Below are 17,348 nucleotides of genomic sequence, written 5' to 3' on the forward strand. Positions count from 1 at the left end.
ACAATACCATGGAACTAAGTGGGCAGAAGAGCGAAGGAAATTATTTTAAACTGAGCAGAAGCACATAGTACAAGTGACGGTAGTCATTATCGCATATTTCCTTAAAAGCTGAAAACTATAACTGCTGGTACTGTGCATTAAGCGTCTTGATCAAGACAGCCTCCAACTCCGCACACAACACAATTCCAAGTCACATTTCTTTGAGCATATTCACGGCGAGTAGAATACACTGGTACTTGCCAGTTAAAAGCATGGCTGTTGCTAGGTCTGGAAAAGATCCGGGGCTACAGCAGTAATGCCTGGACTCGGGCTAGCTAGCCTTTTGGTTGTAGCCTCCGAGCTTCTATCCGGGGCTACAACCAAAAGACTGGGGGATTTAGCCCATTCAGCAGCCCTCCCCCCCTCAGCAAAGCCTCTGGTTAAAAATCTAGTTTCTTTAAGCTAGACGGGCTGGGTATGAACGTGCAGCGCTGCTGTGCGGGTCACTTGTGCTGCTGAAGTCTGCAGAGGTGTAAGAGTTTGGCTTTGGGAGGCTCTTTCTCCATTTCAGGTGTCTTCCCATCTCCCAGCCTACCATATCACACTGCAACTGTGATTGGGGCGCCTTCATTAGTTCCTCTTCATCACTAGCTACACCCTCTTAATACCGTCAGTTGTGCACCAACTACAAGTTGTACGTTTATCTTTGGGAGATCTGGGCAAATCAAAGCTGGTATATACCACTGACTAAAGCAAATCAAGTTCAAAGCCTCAGCATGAAATGATTTGCCTTAAAAAAGTTTGAGGATTTTTAGAAGATGAATGACCGCGCCATCGCAGCATTTTGTTGCATTTATCACTAATTAGATAAAAATAGAGTCAAGGAGGTGTCACCTCCTGTCTATACCCTGATATCTAGACCACAATCGACAGAAGTTTTTAGTTAAAGGGGGTTATTCCTACATCTATGTCCCTTTGCAATAGCGTATTCGCCCTGTGTTGGTATTCTACATGTGCAGCTGTCATAAAAGCCCTAGAATTCGCTGATGTGGCGGCTACACATGGAGTGTAGAAGACCTTTCCAGTTCCCCTCTCACTACTTTCCTATGCTAAAAAGTTAAGTGCACATACATTGGTGATGGGTTCTCTTTAATATTCCCGCCTCCAACGGGTGCGTCTCATCAGTAAAAATTGTTCGACCTACTGGTCGGTAAACAGCTAAAAATAAGTATAGGTGTCCCTCCTCTTGTTATTTGAGTGGGTCACTTAGATGCTTTTTTGTGTTTATATATTCATTCAAGCCATTTTATCACAAGTATAGTGGGTCTTGAGTCAGGGTCATCAGCCCAAAACTACTAACAGAAAGTCAAGCGGTTCTAGTCAATGGCCACTTTCTTCAGGACAGGCGATATCTTGCTGCGTTCTGCGCAACATAAAATTTCTTTATGATACTCCCTTTCAAGGATGTCTTGAGGAAATCTTTGGGTTTCCAGATGGACATATTGGATAACCTTCCAGGCCCTATGGTGTAAAAAAGACAGATAGGGCATCATCACTGACCTGCACTGAATCTGCAACTGGGCCACCCTCACCGACCTCGGTCCTGGGCCCAGCCACTCTCCACTTGCACTGCCTCCCTGGCAACCCCTGCACTGTGGGACTGTCTCTGTATCCCTACAGCCCCTCCTTCCCAGCACTTGTCTGCACTTACCTTGCACTTGCCACCAGCTGGCCCTATTTATTTTCTATTCTACTTGCTTTGTACTGCACTTCCCCCTCCCCTTCCCCTTGCACTTTTTCCCTTCCCCCTACCCCTGCACTTGCACTAGCGCGGTCTGAATGTCACCTGGCCTAGTAGGGTCGTTGTCTGTCTTCCCCTTGTTCCCCCCCCTCCCTGCCTCGTCGCGCCTTGAAACACTTGTGTATAGGCGCGTTACAAATGCCATATCAGTCTCAGAGTGCTTGGTCAGGACAGGTAAGAAAGGTTTTGTGGCTCAGATTACCTTACCTGTAGTGACCTGTGTCATTACTAGTGCATCTGTCATGGGTCAGATGTAACTGTTAGATTCTGGTATGGAACGTCTTCCAGGATCTCATTCAGGTAAATGTCTATGGATAAATACAGAGTGGAATAGAGTTCTCATCAAGCCACTGTTCTCCTCAATGACATGTATCATAAATGTCAGAAGCCCATTTTACCTGTTGTGTGTGACTGGGCTCCTATAGGCAATCCACGTTGTAGGATTCTATTCTTCAATGGGTGTCTGGGCGCCCTAGAAAACAAATCCCGATGTGCAAGTATCTGGGATCTATCAAGGTGGTACATAAACACATCCCTATGTTTCTTTGCCTGGATGTCTGTAGGCAATAATTAAGGTCAGACTAATGGCTGTTAAGCTATACAAGATCTAGTAGGTGCAAGCTATTAGCTATTGGAATTATCTCCAATTCACAACGCAGACTACGTGCTCCAATTAAGGCAAAGCTGCAGTGGCTATTAAGCTATAGAATATACACTTTATGTGAACCATAGCTTATGAAGAAGTCTAAGCCCCAAAGTGAAGTGGGCATTCCTTTGGAATTTCTTAGCTTAGTTTCTCGCTGCCGTCGCGTCCTGTTTTTTTAAATTCGGACACGGGCACCATCTTTGAGGTGTTCCCTATTTGTAGTCACGTGCTACAATCACGTGACCAATTGCCGGTCGCGTATACAATGACTGTTTTTAAGCTAATCCCAATTATCAGGTATTGCTCCTTTGCCTGCACTGCTCCTAGTAACGGAAAAAACTGACCTTGAGTGTTTGTTTATTTCCATTTTGCTGGTCTGTGGCGGTTCGTGCTATATGCTCCTCCCAGATGCTCATGGGAGTTTTAGTTGCCCCGCTTTTGTAGCCTTGTGTCACATCAATCTGTCTGGAGAAATCATTGTAGCCTTGTCCCACTAGTAATTCAATCACAGCGGGCTTTCCGTTATACTGTATGCACACCGTGTTACTATCCGATGTATGGCAATTTGCAGCGAATCGAACTACAAACTCCCTGGTGTTCATGGGAGTTGTAGTTCCGATGAGTCTAGAGCACGTTTGGGTTGCTACATGTCTTGTTTTGCTTGGTATGGTGTGCAAATAAACAAAAGCCCGACAATCGAGTCCGCTGCATCGGAACACCAAAGTGTTTTAAGGTGGCTAATGTGCCTGTTGTAATTCCTATTGCACAATATTACAAATATAGCCCATAATTGCAGGCCCGATGTACATCTTATGTATACATGCAGGGGCCTATTTCTGTGCCACATGTTGCTATATAATAAAAAGGTATGCCCCGGAGGGGTTATGACCGTTTTATTCTCTTTATTCATTTTCAATGTGCAGCCAGAATGCCTGCGCAGAGCTAAATAAAATCATTGTACTATACGTCAATGTATGAAAGTAGCAATGGTCAAGAAAGTCTCATCCAGTATTGGATGTGTGACCTACTACTTTCATCATAGGTGGCATGATGGGGCGTGTATTACATATCTTCTGGTCATTGTACCGCTAGAGCCTGCCAACAGATTTCTTCATTCAGGCCGATTTTATGGCTCTGTAGTCTAAAAATCCACATCTGTTCTCTCTTCAATAGAAGCGCAGATATATTGCCACCTCTTCTGGGTATTAATACTTTCTCAAGTATTGTCCATGCCAGGTCATTTTCTGTATGGCCCATTGTTAGTGTTCTACCAGAGAGGCTGTGCGTCTTTTGGTCCTGATGTTGGATCTGTGTTCACATATCCGCGTTCTGATAGCCCTGGTTGTCATCCCAATATACCTTTTGTTGCATGGGCACTGGATCTGGAAGACCACATTGGTGGTACAATTCGTGAAGTTTTTGTTCCCATGGATGTTCCCAACCGATGTCTACGGTGGTGGTCCATTTTGTAAATTGACAGACGGAACAGTTACTGCAGGGTGCATGACCCAGTGGCCTTGCTGCGTTCCACACAGTGTTGCGGTTTCCATTGGCTTGATTTCTTTATACATGTGGACCAGACTGTCCCTTATGTTTTTTCTTAGTTTAATGGCGAATAGGGGTGTTGGTAAGTTGCCCTCTACATTAAGTAAAGGCCAGGCCTTCTTGATTTCTTTTTTGAGGCGGTTAATGATCTGACGTCCTTTCCTCCATCTTTGTTTCCATGTTGATTAAGCGTCACCTCTCTAGGTATGTTTCTTGCCCTCTTTCTCACTTGTTTGATTATTTTGTTGGGGTAATTCCTTTCTTTCAGGTTAATTGTTAATCTCTCTGCCTGTTTGTCATATTCGGTTTTTGTTGTGCAACTGCATCTGAACCGAAGGAATTGTCCAAAAGGGAGGCTGTCTTTGACGGACCTTTGGTGAAAGCTGGAGTATTCTAGGAGGGAATTCCTGTCCATCATCTTCTGGTGTACTGTGGTTACAAAAGCATTTATCACTAAGCATGACCTGAAAGCGAAGCACTATTTTTTAAAAAGTTTGTCAAGAGTTTGCTCTTGGCGACATATCTCATATGGACTCTGCACTTAATGCATCGTCGTTCTACTGGTTGACAGCAAAGTGCATCTGGATGGTCGACTACATCTTATTGTTCCCCGATTGAAAGGCCATTATGCACTGTGTGCATCCTCACACACAAGTACCTCAAGTGAGTGAGGTAGCATGGAGGACATTACATTTCTACTTTCTGTATAGGAAATGGTACAAGGTGGATCCAGAAGGTGCAGTGGTGCAACGCAGCAGGAGCTCTGCCTCCGGGTGGGTGCAGAAAAGGCAGCCATGCATGGACAGCTAGATTTCACTCATGCACACAACCCAGACTGCATGCACCAGAGATGGGCATGCTCCACTCATTCTCATAGCACATGCAACCTCAAACATGTTTTTTCCTTGTTGGGCTGCCTCAATAAATTGCTGTTGGGTTCCCTAGGCACAGCGAGCAAGGGGCCTAAACATTGTTATAGCCTAGCTGAAACAGGTTTGGGTTGCTCGTTTGCTTGGCCGGACAGACCTAGCCTAAAGTTGCTTGTCCTCCTCTGCAGGAGGTTGGGGTTATGGCCTAGGACTTTGGGCATGGCTTCTTTTAGCGGGACAAGGCCAAGACTTATGTCCTCCTGGTTGATTGCCCTCTACAGGCAAAATAGGACAGGTGCTCCGTGGCCCAGTCAGTTGTGCATTTGTTAAAGTTGTATTCTCGCACAGCAGCATGTGTGTGGTTCGCTCGCATTGCATGTCCCTGACCGCGTGGTCCCTTGCAAGTCCTATCGCATGTGCCCCCCTTCCCCAACATCCTGCACCCATGAGCACCCTATGCTCTTATTGATTACCCTGTTTTGCATAGTAATGCTTTGCGTTGTGCTGCATTCCTTCTAGGTTTACATTTGTCAACTGCTTTGTTCTTTTGTATATTGTCCGGTGTTCTGCTGTGCTCCACCTTCATCTAGGTTCTCTTTAATGGCTACTCTGTTCCTGTTGCCCTGGTAACCCGATTTGATTACCGGACTGCCTGGTTTTCTGCCTGCTCTTCCATCAGAGCTCGTCTACTTAGTCAATTGTCCACTATTGTCTTGCCCCTTTGTCTGGTCTGCTTGCATCCCTCCTTATATCCACTCCTAGTGCCCCCCACCTTTCCCCTCCACCCTCTTCCCCCACTTATGGTTCTCTCTGTTCTCTTACCTTTTCAAACTGCATCTCTAGCGACTATCCCGCTCACCTCACTAATTCTGGTAGGAAAAGTTTCAAAAAGGATATCCTGGTCTCCAACCCAGGCCGCGCTATTGCTGACACCTAGACCTGTGATTCCTCCAGACAAACCTTCACCAACATCCCGTTTGTTGTTCTCGCTAGACCTATGGACTCTTCATATGATCTCAGTGCTCTCTCCTTTCTCTTCTCCCATTAATGGTGGCACCTGGTGGGAGGCCTTCCTGGCCCCCTTGCACTCCTCGAAGGTCATTATTTATGTTTAGCTGAATGGCACTGTCTTGGTCCAAAGCTCTCAGGCCAACCTTCTCTGATACTCTTCCCACGCCTTATCAATTTCCTTTCTTCGCCTGCTGTCCCTTTTCTCCCTTCTTCGGCTTGCTTGCCCGCCCCCCGCCTCCTCCTTGGCTACCTTGCCCTCTCCTTCCTCTTCTACAACCCCCCCCCCACCCTCGGGCTCCCACACCTGCGAAGGGCGTACCTCCGATTTGTACCCCTCCCCGGAAGTCTTTCAAGGTTGGCAACCTCCTCCATATTGCCACAACTCTCGCTCAGCTGTCAAAAACTCCCGACATATGCCACCCCCTGGAAGAACTGGATCTAGATGTTCAGTCTCACCGAGACATAGTTCATGGCCAGCTCTGTCACAAGCTTTGACACTCATCTTCGATGGCTACAAGATCCTCTCCGCGCCCATATCCAACCATTCCGGAGGGGGTGTAGCCTTGATTTTCCCGGAGTGGATTCCTACCTCTGTCATTCCTATGCAGGCGTACTCTTGAATGCACCATCTGCGGGCTCTCTCCCTTGCTCTCCTGGCCACTCTCACCATGGTTACTATCTATCAGCCACCTGGTCAGATCACCTCCTTCCTCTCCGAGTGGCCCGACCTCCTCCCTCCTGGCCACAACCACTCAACTCCTTGTGCGACTCTATTCTCCCCTCTAGCCTCACTCACTCTGCAGGCACACTCTGGATGTTCTGTCAGACCTCCCCTCTCTATCCCCCTCAACGCCTCTCCTGGAGTGATCACTTTCACCTTTCCTCCCATCTCTCCCGCTCTACACCTCAGGTCAAGCAAACTCCAGCATTACCACCTACCTTCTCAGTCATCCGACCCATAAAGCATGCGTCAGTTGAGTCCTCCTCTTCCTGACTCACATCCTGACAGCCCTTTCCATGCTCCACTCATCTATCTCAGATACTTTATGTTCTTGCCCCCGTCTTGAGGATCCGCTTGAAGCCCAAAGCAAAGTGCAACTCCTGGTAGGACTCTGACCACGTCACCCTTAAACGCAAGTGCAGAGTTGCTGAGAGAAAACGGCTAGCTTCTTTCGCATCCTCTGACAAACTGGTCTGCCGCCTGCGCCAAAGGCAATAACAGCTCTGTCCGCAGTAAGAAGAGAGCCCACATGCAAGCCTGCATCTCTGTGTCATCAAACAACTTGGCCAAACTCTAACATCTGCAAGCAGCTGGCCAATCCTGCTGCAGTCTCTACCTCTCAGATCTCCTCCCAGGCCCTCTGCACAGCCCTGGCTCCTCATTTCAACTCTAAAACCCAGGACATCCTGTCTACCTTTTTGTCCGCTCCTCCTCCCCCCTTTACTCTCGCCTCTACTGCCGACCCCCCTCTGGCCACCTCTCCTCCCTCTTTCTGTCCCTTTCCTCTGTTCTCCCCTGACAAGGTTTCTAGGCAAGTCTGATCTACGAGAGTCGCCAAAACAGGTTCTTCTCTGCTCTTCCAAAACCATCAAGGACCACATTGACACCCTCGCTCCTTCCCTGGTTGACTTCTGCAACCACTCTTCTGCCACTGGAGCCTCCCCCCTCACCCTCCCCGAAGCACTCGTGCACACCCTCTTCTCAGGAAAACTGTCATGATGCCTACCTCCAAGGAGCCAGGTCTGTCCCAGCAACCCCAGAGGCAGGCATCATTCCCCCCCCCCCCCCAGCTCCTCACCCCCCCATAAAGCTAGACATGCGTTCAAGTGTTTTAATGTGCACTTACCTGATGCAGACCATGCTGCTACATCCAGGCCCTCTTGAGGCCTGAATGGAACTACTTTACCTGTGGGACTACTTTCCACCTGGGTGTGGTCAGGGAAGGATACATACCTGATCGGTGGAAGGATACATGCCTGGAACTTCTTCCATAGCTATTTAAACCACGCCCGATCAGCAACTCACGCTTCGCGTTGTTCTGCTCCTCGCAGCTGGACGCTCACCGTGTCAGCTCCTGCATCTGGACTTCAGCCACGCCTGTCAGCATCCTGGGTTGCCTGCAAAGGGAGATAAGAGAGAATTGGAGAGAAAGAAGACCTTACCTGCTAAAGCTGCATCAGGGGGACATCACACCGACGATCCTGAAAGGGAAGACATTTTAAAAGCATTTCGCTTCGATCGCTGCAACGCTGCATTTCACTCACCTTTCCTGGACGCCTCCATCTTCAGCAGCGATCATCCGGATCCGCACCCACTTCCCAGAGCCTAGAGAGAAAAGACAAGAAAACAAGGTGAGAGAAGGAAGGGAAATAGGAAAAGCTCAGTTTCCTTCTAAGACTTACCTGTTGGGTCATTCCCATTTCATTTCGGGTCCTGCCGCTTCCTGGCATTCCGGACCCCGGCCCCAATGGGGAAAAAGACATAAGCATTAGCGCTTGCTGCAATAAGACAATGAACATTATTATTAAGCTTGAACTTTTGAACTTGCAACACAACTCTTACAGCGCCTCACCTGAATAGTCAAGCTTATTTTGAACTCCCATCAAACCTCAATCCAGTGAAGTAACTGGGTTTCAACGCGCCCCTGCATCAGAAGCAGGATGGAGAACTCATCCTTCCAGACCCTAAGGTGAGACTTCACGGGGAATCGTGGAAGGGTATCGAGGAGGGTTGGACGGGAGTGGGAGGCTTGAGCATTATTCCGTCAGTAGGTAATACTCCCTTTTCACGCACAGGGGAATGTTCCTGCGAGCCAGAAAAGCCAGAGTAGAGGGGCCCTTCCTGTCCATCATCAGAGTCCTGTGCTTCACCATTGAAGAAAAATCAGCACTCGAAGCCAGACCTGCGCCTCCGTGGGAATCAGGTGAGCGTGACAAACCTCCTGCCTGGCTAATTATCGCCCAATCACAATCACTCCTTTCCTGGGCAACCTCCTGGAAAAGTTGCCCACCTCCCAGCTTAATCTTCAGACTGAATCTGTTGGTTGTCTCCATGACGATCATTCTGGCTTCCGAGCAGCCAGAAGCACAGAAACTGCTCTCCTGAACATCCGTGAAGACCTGCTCTCTAACCTTGATTCTAATCTCCCCTCTGTACTCACTCAATTTCTATTCTGCCTTTGACACGGTCAACCATGCCATCCTGCTCAATCGTTCCGTGATAACCTGGGTATCACTGATCAGGGCCTGACCTGGCGGACCTTGTTCCACTCTGATCAACCCTCCCAGGTCCAACTTGGGTCCTTCGTTTCCTTACCTGTAGTGTTCGCCGGGGGTCCAACCTCTCCCTGGCTGTTCAACCAATACCTGGCACCGCTCACCTACCGCATTGCCGCTCTCTGCTCCAACTTTGTGTTATGCGGATGACTGCTTGTTTTCATGCTCCCCTCTGCCACCTCTTCTCTCATCTCCGACTGCTATCCAGGAGTCGTGTGCCGCAAACGATCTCCGCCTTAATGCCAGCAAGATGGAGATTCTCCTCATCGGCACACCTGCACCCTCCTTTCCTGTCACTCTGGCTGGCCTCCCTTGGCCCCCTTCCTGCTCCCACCTGCGAGCCAAAGAACCTCTGGGTCATCTTCAACCACTCCTTTTCTCCTCACATCTGAGGTCTCTAAGAAGTCAACTACCAACTGCAACTCAGAGGTTTTCTTCCTTTCCTCTCCTTCCCCCAGAAGCTCACCATCTCTAGCGCTCTGGTTCTCTCTAGGCCGGACTACTGCAACAGCCTCTTTCTAAATCTGCCTGCTTCTACTCTCCGTCCTCTGCAACTCATCCAGAACAGGACTGAGACTTGTCCTTGGCCTCAAGCCCAGGGATCGTACCTCTCCAGCACTGAAATCTCTGCATTCGCTCCCAGGGGCTGAAAGGATTAAGTTAAACAGCCAGTGCAGTGTCCACAAGGCCTTCTGGGACCTGGGTCCTCAATACCTCAAACTCCCTCTTTGTAAAAACCTTCCTACTCAAGCTCTTTGCTCCTCTATCTCCAACTCCCGCAGGGTCAGTCGCTTCTCCAAGCAACGAGTTGGTGGTAACTCTTTCTTCGGCTGGGGCCTACACCCTCCCTGCCTCTGAAACTTTGAGAACCATCTGCGGTTCCGGAAGCCCTCAAGACCTTCCCGTTTCCTTCTGCCTCATCTCTTCCGCTCCCCTGCTGATGTCCTGTCGGATACTGCACTGGTCACTTGGCAGCCCTTTGATTTCCAGCCCAGGTCCCTACCTGCACAGTTGCACACCCGCACTGCCTCCCCAGCAACCCTTGCACTTGGGTCTGTATCTGAAACCCTAGTTCCCCCACCTGCACTTTTGGACACCTGCTTTCTACACTTACCCTTGGACCTACCACATGCTGGCCACACTTCCAGTTATTGATTTGATCCCATGTACAGCACTGCCCCCCCCTTTCCCCTGGCACTTTTCACCCCTCCCCTGCGCAATCTCAATGTCACTTGGCCTAGTAAGATCGTATTCTGTCCTCTCTCTGTTCCCCCCCCCCTTCCTTCCTTGCCTCTTTGCGCCTTGAAACACTTGTGCATAGGTGCATTACAAATGCCATAAAGACAATTTACTGGACAGATTTAAAGCTTTCCATCCTTTTATATAACGTAAGATGGCGCAGTCAATCAAGCCACCTGCTAGAGAACCCTATGATCAGTGGGTCACAGGTTCCAATATCAGCAAGATTCAGGATTGTGTCCTCCCACATATTCCTCATTTTATGATTGGCTCCCAAAGCAGTATTATGTTCTTTTGGAGGAGGGGGTCAGAATTTACAGTTTCCAATTAGAATTTAGGAGTTACTTATTAGTCTGTCTACAAACTGTAATGCTACCTTCCCAAAAACACCTACCCGGCCTGAGGAAGAGTCCAGACTATAATGCTTGGTTAAAGTGTGGACTGAAGATCATGTTGCAGCCGTACAAATATCCTGAATTGGTACTCCCCACTCTAAGGCAGAGAAAATAGTCATGCCCCTGGTCGAATGTGCTGCGAGACCCTGACAGGATCTTTTCCAGCTAATCTGCATTCTGAGATTCCTAGGGTAATGCACCTAGATCAAGTTTGTCTTGAGATCACCATACCCAATTTATGTCCTGCGTGACCCACAAAAAGTTGATTGTCGTGTTTAGACATTCTGGAAATTTAGAAACTAAGTGCACGTCTTGGGTAAAGCAAGATAGCCTCTCCTCTTCCTTTGCAAGACGAGGTGGGGGGGAATAGAAAGAAGGTAGAATTATTGTTTGAGTTAAATGAAACTCATTTTTAGTAGAAATTTAGGTTTAACCTAAGATTCTAAGGAGGCTTGCAGGACATGGCTCGAAGTTCACTCACCCTATGAGCCGATGTAATAACCTTAAAGAACCTCCTTGTAGTGGCTAACAATCTTAAAGGACAGGAGTGGATAGGCTCCAATGAAGCACACAATAGGAATTTCAGAACTAAGTTGAGATCTCAAACCGGGTTCTGAAAAGGGGCTGGAGGAAAAACAGGTGTTAAAAACTGTATAACCAGAGGAATCTTGAAGACAGATCACTCTTCAGACGAGCGCTTGAAAATAAATTGCGCTGCCAGATACTTATTAATTGTACCAACATGGAGCCCCAGATTGGCCAGGTGTAACAAGAAAATAGGTTTACTGCATGTAAAATGGTCCACATTTTTAATCCCTGCACCAGCTGCAGAATTTGTTCCAACGGCAGAAGTATAAGGATTTTGTTGCTGGTCTTCTGGCCCGAAAGCAAAATCCCCATTACGTCATCCAGGAGATACCAATCCTTATTTATCTCAACCTCTCAAACCATGCGTGAAGGTTGAAAGTCTTGACCTCTGGTGGGAGAACCGTACCCTCTGACGAGAGAAGGTCCTCTCTTTGTGGAAGACTTCTTGGAGGACAGAGGGACGTATCCCGAAGGTCCGGGTACCACATCATCCTGGCAAAATCCAGAGAAATTAGGATCATGGATTACCCAAACTTTCTCAACCTTCTGATCACTTGAGGAATGACTGGGACCAGAGGAAACTCATACAGTAACGGAAAATCCCAGTCACAAGGAACGCGTCTTCATGAACTCTTCTTGGGGGAAAATTCCATGGAGCAGTACAGTTCGCACTACTGGTTGTTATTGGTTGCGAACAGATCCACTTGAGGGGTTCCCCAAAGAGTGAAGATCTCTTGAAGGTCTTCCTGAGCTAGTTTGCACTAGTGGGAGACTGCTCTGCCTGCTCAGAGACTCCGCTGCTGTATTCTCCTCTCCGGCTAGGAGAACTGATGATCGAGCGGTTTCTTCTTGAATTGCCCAGAACCAGAGCTGCATTGCTTCTCTGAACAGTGTTTGTGAATCTATGCATCATCGCTTGAGGTAGTACGTCATCATCAGGACATTCTTTCCCAGTACAGAGGGAGGAAAAGGGCCTTGTGCGCTAGTCTGATTGCCCTCCGCTCCAAAATGTTGGAGTTTAGTTTGGACTCCAATGGAAATGAACGACTGCGGTTTGTTAGATAGTTGGCATGGGCTCCCAACCTCGTGAGTGAGGCATCTGTCACTAATGTTAACTCCAGCCATGGTTGCCAAAAAAGTTTTCAAAATGTGTCCTCGCAGGCCCACCACAGAAGGTCCTGTGTGACTCTGCTCAGAACCTGAATGAGGTCTGACAGCCTGGCTGAGAATTCGGCCACTGAGTACCAAGAGCCCATTGAAGGGATCTGATTCTCAGGCGGGCCTCTGGCACCAGGAAAATTAAAAAAGAAATAAAGAGAAGGCCGGAAGACACTGGCCACTCTGGAATTGGTGACCATCTGCAGAATAGCTTGAACCCTCACCTCGGGTGGCAAGGCTTTTCCCAAGGAAGCGTCTAGACCAGCTCCGATGAATAGGAGCCTTTGAGATGTATCATGTGGGACTTATTTAAGTTGAGGGAGAAGACCAAGTTGTGAAGGGAGTGACAGGCCGAGCAGAGATTTTCCAGGGCCTGTTGGGAGAACGTTCCCTGATCAGCCAATGGTCAAGGTAGGGACAGACATGAACCCCCCCCCCCCCCCTCGCCGGAGACTCGCTGCCACCAACTTGGTGAAAACCCAGAGCCGGCGTTAAGCCCAAATGGCAGAACTCGAAACTGATAATGAGAACCGCCGACGGCGAACCTCAGGTACTTTGTGCCTGTGATGGATTGCACATGAAAGTAAGCATCCTGAAGGTCCAACGATACCATCCAGTCCTGAAGCTGGAGGGTCTGAGGGATCTGAGAAAGGGTAAACATCTTGAACTTGTCCTTCCTGAGGAACTTGTTCAAGTCTCTTAAGCACAAGATGGGTCTCAATCCTCCATTCTTCTTGGGGAAGAGAAAGTAAGGGGAGTACCAACCCTAGTTACTCTTCAATACAGGTACTGGTTCTAGAGCACCTTTCTCCAGCAGGGTCAAAATGTCATGCATAAGGAGCTGATCTGGAACTTTGAAAGAGCCGTTCCCTGGTGGATGATCCTGAGGCCTTTATTTTGTTTTAAAAATTAAGGCCGTAACACTGGGCAACTGTTTCCAAAGCCCATTTATCTGAAGTAATGTTCTGCCATTCTTTCAGATGCTGTGAGTTTGCCTCCCACCAGGGTTTTGTGGAGTAAGGCCTCTGAGATTTTGAGGTGGCTAATGCAGCGGCTGAGGGTAAAGCAGCCGATAACTGGGCGGTCTTGGCACCTCTTCCCTGTCCACCACGGGGGAATATTCTGATCTCTTTGATTCAACAGTCCCCTCCCCCTTCAAAGTAGAAGAGGGGAAATAGCGAAAGGACCTGCCCCTTCGAGCTTTATCAGTGGGGCAAGATGGTTTTGGCTGTATGATGGAAGTGCCAAGGGATTTGGCTGCTGCTTTGAGCGTCTAGAGCTTCAGCAGGGCTCTAGTCAGCCTTGCTGGCAAATAAGTGTGTGCCGTCAAAGGGCATGTTAGGAAGTCTAGACTACATATCTGGAGCAAAACCAGACTCTCAAAAGGGCAAATCTGTGCATTAAAGTACAAGCTGCCATATCCCTGCTGAGACAATCAGCAGAGTCAAGACCAGTATGGAGGCATTGGCACATTGCATCTTTCCCATCCTTGACAATGTTTAAGAAGCCATCTCGTTCTTCCCCTTGGGGAATATGTTCAGTTGCCATTGCTATGCAATCCCATAAGGTGAAAGTGAACTTGGCTAGTGCACATGTGGCATTGGATGATTTAAGGGCCATACTCACTGCAGAGAAAACCTTTCTAGCCAAAGCATCATTACGCTGGTCATCTCTGTCTGTGGGAGTGGGAAGGGAAGGAGAGGGGGGGGGGGGCGGGGGGGGTTGTTGGGTATGCATTTTGTTTGGATGTAGACCTGGCAGCCTGAACTACTAAACTGTCGGGAGTTGGATGCTCTGTTAGATAGTAAGGGTCACTGTCTGATACTCTGTACTTGCTGGTCAGCTTTTTGTTCACTGCTGAAATTATTTCTGGTGTCTCCCAATTGGCATAAACTCTCCTTTGTAAAGCTACATGGAAAGGAAAAATAGGGTCCTCCTGGCGTCCCAGATCTAAAATATCAGTGAGGTCATCCTGCTCAAAAAGCGGTGCAGGTCTTTTCCATCCCAGATATTCCAGGACCCTACACATCAATTGTCTAAGATCCATCGGTATGGTCTGAGGTATCTGGTCGCGCCTTGAAAGACTTGTTTATCAGCGCGTTATAAATGCCATATCATATATCCCTGGGGAAGTGTCCAACCTACTTGCAGATGGCAGGGTTTCATGAAGGTCTTTTATTCTTGAGTCCTTGGAGATTAAGGCCTAAACATTATGTGTTCCATGTTGTAACCCAAAGGGACAATTGATCCAAAGATGGCTCCTCATAAATTGAAGAAAAACAAAATCTTAGTCATTGGGGTGAGAGTGCAACTTCCTTTGAGGGTTTAATTGCGTCGACAATGTCAAAGTCTTTGACAGTGTAGACATCGAGGGCTTAAGACAGTTGTGGCGTCAAGGTTATTTTAAGCACCGACTTGAGAATCTTTCAGTGCTGATGATTTTGGCTTCAAATGTTTTTCTCTAATCGAGGGAACCTTTGAGGGCTCCCTAGGAGTTCATGGACACTGGGGCCTGAAGGTGCACAGGTTTTGTCTTTTGCCTTTTTTGTCATACTTGTCGACATGGGCATGGCTCCTCTTTGAGGGGGTTGAGACTGCATTCTTGAATACGGTGAGCATTTCATTTTTAGTCGGAACCTCTCCCACTTAGCCAGTGCCCATTTGTTCGGGCACAAAATCCGTTCTGGGAGGAACTTGAAGACGGCAATCTGTGGTGTCTTTTCTTTGACCGTCGTGAGGATGAGTGGTGAGAGCCACTGCGTGATCGGGACCTTCAAGCTTTCTTCAAACGCGGACATGTATTCTTTCGAATTGGAGGATCGCTTTTTCCACAGGGCTGTTGAAGGGGATTTATGAGATCTAACTGCAGCTAATATCCCACTATGCTCTTTCAGGGCTTTTGCCATCAATAGGCAGGACCCACACTTGATGCTAAATGAGTACATCCTACGCACCAGACACACACCTGATGGGGTCTGTATGGGATATTTTCACCCTACAGGCGTTTGAACCCCGATCTCAGTCGAAGATCCCGACGATATCTTTTTTCACTAAATACAAAAGGTATGACAAGGAACAGAAACGCGCCGATATTCTGAAGTGATAGCCCTTGCAGAAAAACAGAACTTAAGCTATTGGTCGCTGCACGCGCTATATACCATCGATGTCGTTGAGACGGAGGCCCCCGAGGGACATTGAGTCGACAGGCATCAATGCGCAGCGCCCTTTTTTTTTTTAAACGGGGCAGCTAAAGCTGGATATGTAAATACAAATTCTTCTAGGTCAGAAATGGTTTGCGAAATAAATTATCCAAGTTAAAGCTAAGCAGAGATCAGGTGTATGATGCAACCTGGGAGGAATTCGTTAATACCACTTCAAACCATATCAGATGCTTTTGGGAACTGGTTGGTAATGGTTCCGGGTTTGCTTAAAACAATTTCTGGGTCAGACTTTACCATTTTATAATCCTGGTCTTCAAATAATGGAAATCAATAATGGAAATCGCATTGCCAGCAACCACAGACCACTTACCAAGCAAACAGTGAAGTTGGGTTTAAACAATTTTGATTAGGTGAAGTTATCAAAGCAATGAACTCAGCGTAACAAGAGTCCAGGATTGGATTTTAGATCTTCAGACTTAAATGTAATTAGGCATTTTAACAGTTTCTTATAGGAGAGCAATAAACGTAGTCTTTAAAAAGGGTAACCAAACAAGCTGCCGACCTATGTGATTACCCGATTCATCCATGAAATGGATTTCTATAGAGTTAGAACAAGTGACTGGATTAATATGAATATACTTGCACTCATTCAATTGAGTTTTAAGCAACCAAAAGTGGGCCCTTAATTTAGGTTTACTGGGAGCCAGCAGGCTATGTGGATCTCACCACAGTGCGTGATGCCCTAGACAAAACCAAATTATGCTGAAGTAAATTCGCAATGGCCCATGCTCTACCTAGAATATGGATTGCTCTATGAGAATTACCTCTGTGGTTGCTCTCCAGTTGGTTTAGTAACATCTTTTTCAATTAGCACTGGATTGCAGCAGGGATGTGTTCTTGTCCAGATTTGTAATTCATACACAAAAGAATCACCACAATGTGCATTATCCAAGTAAAAAACAAAAGTGCCCATTGCTGAAGGTATGACTATCTCAATCCCAGCTTCTGCAGACGATTGGGTTATTGGCACGCAATGCCAAATCTTTGCAACACTACTTAATCGAGCACTGAATATATGATAAATTGAGGCCCAAGGGTGAATACCAATAAACCGACACCACCTTTTAGTAGGAAATGAGATAAACTAGTATTGAGTTGTGTGGCTGGGAATAACCAGACACCAATTGTGATCAAGTTTCATTACCTAGGATTATGATTTACAAAAGGGGTTATCACATTTTTTTATTGAAAAATAATGTGAGTGAGAATCTATATCTAATATCTTAAAATTTGTGTTGCATTATAAATTGGAGGAAATTACAGGCCATTGAGAAAGGTTAATTTAGAAGGATTTTGATGCTCCCCAATCTAACTCCGTTTTCCTGTGCCTCTGACTTAGGTTTGAACTGTTTAGTGATTAATTTATAATGGAAACTGTCAGTTTTTAAAATGTTTGATTAATTCAAATGCCTTGCTGACAAAACTATTAATCAGATTTGAGTATCTGAAAATTATTTTGAAATATCCTGGTTCCTACATGTGAAGAATTGGTGAAAGTTATTAATACATCAAGTAGTTGAAGTTTTAAGTAATTTGACATGGAGAAACACAAGTGAAATGTATTAAAAGCAATTAAGAATCATGGTCTTACCAATTAAATCCAGGTATTCAAGCTCATTT

At 47.0% G+C, this 17,348-nt stretch overlaps 1 protein-coding gene across 1 annotated transcript in view; it reads right to left on the minus strand.

The window, feature by feature from the left end:
- Positions 1 to 17,348, minus strand: part of ATP1B3 (ATPase Na+/K+ transporting subunit beta 3) — a 434,039-nt gene that overhangs the window by 194,999 nt on the left and 221,692 nt on the right. The window lies entirely within an intron of this gene.

Source organism: Ambystoma mexicanum, chromosome 10 (genome assembly GCF_040938575.1).
Source record: "Ambystoma mexicanum isolate Mex_15411 chromosome 10, UKY_AmexF1_1, whole genome shotgun sequence".
NCBI lineage: Eukaryota > Metazoa > Chordata > Amphibia > Caudata > Ambystomatidae > Ambystoma > Ambystoma mexicanum.